This window comes from Palaemon carinicauda, chromosome 8 (genome assembly GCF_036898095.1).
Source record: "Palaemon carinicauda isolate YSFRI2023 chromosome 8, ASM3689809v2, whole genome shotgun sequence".
Classification (NCBI taxonomy): domain Eukaryota; kingdom Metazoa; phylum Arthropoda; class Malacostraca; order Decapoda; family Palaemonidae; genus Palaemon; species Palaemon carinicauda.
In genome coordinates this window covers 33,193,038-33,195,792 of record NC_090732.1, presented here as the reverse complement: position 1 = coordinate 33,195,792, position 2,755 = coordinate 33,193,038, and positions in this window count along the sequence as shown.

The window sequence follows — 2,755 nt, the reverse complement described above, 5'->3', positions numbered from 1 at the left end:
TGTAACGGAACTTAACTACACCATTCTGTCTAGCTCAAGAATGAAATGAGCGCAACTATGTATCTCCATCATTCACCAAAGTTTCACTCGGTGTCACATTTCCTTGCAACTTTGTTACATCAATGTACCATCTGTCGCCTTTTTCTCTATTTGTGAATTGCTCCATTCGATATGGGTTTTCATCCTTGTCATTATATTCATATTTTTTTGCCTTTATATGCCTGTGGTGTTACTTGACATCGATTGATTATAGTAGACTACTTTCTCTTCCTTTTCTGTCTTGCTTTCAAGTATTTTCCTCTTTGGTTTAGTTTATACTGGAGATTACATCAGATTTATTTCTTTTGAATTTACTCAAGGCTCTTTAAAATCTTCTTTCTTTCCCAATGTGGTGGAATCTACAGTTTGTGACCCACTCTTGTTTGTGTTAGATAAGAAGTATCAATTTTATTCTTCAATGTTCCTTCCCATTTTAGCTCTGTTGGACGCTTTTTTTTTCTCTACATCACACGATAATAAGAATTGTACTGTACTTCACATGGAAGCATATTAATGTAGGTATTTGGTTTTTATAGGATGGAACAGGTCGAAAGTACTTTCAGTACAAGTACAGTGAATGTATAGGGTGCTTTATAGGGCGAAATTTCAACTTTGGTTTGATCTCTTGGAACATATAAGCGACGTGGGGTGATATATTAATTTATATAAGTTCAACTTTTTTAGATATGTTTGTTCCACCATTTCCTTATTTTCAAGTACATTTAATGCTATCTTTTAACCATTCATAGTACCATTTATGAACTGCTGCTTTCCAATCTGTCACATGTTTTCATAGAAGATGCCCATCTTGCCCTTTAATGTAGTGAAGGCTGTACAGTACTATATACTCTATATTCCATCATTTGTAGCTTTCCTCTTATAGATTTAGTTTTTATGCTATTGGTTATGTACAAAATGGAGGATATCACAATATTTTTGCAACATATTTCTCTTGCATTTTCCCTTAATTACAATTTCTTCCTGCAAATGCCTTAGTTATGTATGCTAGTCTGCCCCCCCCCCCCCTCCCATCAATTTATGTAGGTGATGTTCGAATATGTTGTTCTTGCCATAACTTTATTCTGTAAATGCATAAATAAGGTTTACTAGTCTGTTTTTTTCCGATCATTTTTTGGAGATAGAGTTCGATTATGTGGTTCTTACCATAACTTTATTCTGTAAATGCACAAGTTAGGAAAGCTAATCTGTTTTTCTGAATTTTTTTGGAGCACTGTTCGAATGTTATTCTTGCTATATAGATGTATATCTATATCATTTATTTTCTCCACTACTTTGATTTTCTCTATGTGACTTTGGTAAGCAGCTCCTCCAGGGGAAGGACACTCCAAAATAAAACCATTGTTCTCTAGTCTTGGGTAGTGCCATAGCCTCTGTACCATGGTCTTCCGTTGTCTTGGGTTAGAGTTATCTTGCTTGAGGGTACAATCGGGCACACTATTCTATCTAATTTCTCTTCCTCTTATTTTGTTAAAGTATTTATAGTTTATATAGGAAATATTTATTTTAATGTTATCGTCCTTGAAATATTTTATTTCACCTTGTATCCTTTCCTCACTGGGCCATATTCCCTGTTGGGACCCCTGGGCTTATAGCATCCTGCTTTCCCAACTAGGGTTGTAGCTTAGCAATTAATAATAATAATCATAATCATAATCATAATCATAATCATAATCTTAATAAAAGTGAGTGGTTAAAATGACATTTCTGCCGGAAGAATATGCTAAATCTTATTAAGTATCTGGAATGTAACACAACAGTACATGAAGTGGATATTGCATTTTTTCAGGTTAACGAGTGGAGCAATCAATGACTGTGAAAAAGTAAATTTTTTTTTCTGATGTGGGTAGAGGGTTTACCACATCAACTGCAAGGTGGGCAAAGTGACACTAAGATTGATGAAAGGTGCCCACATTTTAATACGGGTGTCGATACACTTTTGAAGTTTCACATGGAGCAGAGGCACAAAACCAATACTTGGCTTTCTTAATAGTACTATGCAACATAAACTTTGACTTCAGTAGCTGTGAAGTAGATCAGTGCCAGTAGTTCACAGTGGAAAATAGGGTAGCTGGATTCTGTCTTGGAAATTTTTCTACCGAAGAAGACCAATGGGCGTTGCAATCTGTTAACCATGGTTGATTACTTTCCCAATAGGGATGTCACTGGCACCAATGAAGAGTAGGAGGGGTGCAGTTGGCATGGGAAAGCTGAGAGCAGTAATAGTTTAAGGGATTTCTTTGCATTTAAGAAGACTGTCTACCACCTTAAGTTTTCATGTTTACCTTTGAGGGAGTTGTACAGGGGGATAGTACGGCGGTGATGGCCAGCAAGAACCAATGATGATAGTTCACCATGCCCAAGAACTTCTGCAATCCTTTGACAATCAAGAGCGTGGTGTACGTCTGCACTGCCCATACTCTCTTAGGTAGAGAGTGGATACCTTCAGGAGTGATGTGGTGCACCAAGAAAGACATTTCATTGTCACTAAAGGAGTATTTGTTGTACGTGACTAAAAGGTTGTTTCACGGTATGTAGCGAAGAACATTGTGTAAGGTATACAAGTGGTCTTTGTAGGAAGAGAATAATAGTATGTAATTCATATACCATTCACAGAAGAGAAGGGCCCTCTAAGATGTTATTCATGGGTTGCTGAAATTCAGTGTCTGCCCTTGAATTACGAATGCCAAAGCAGGAT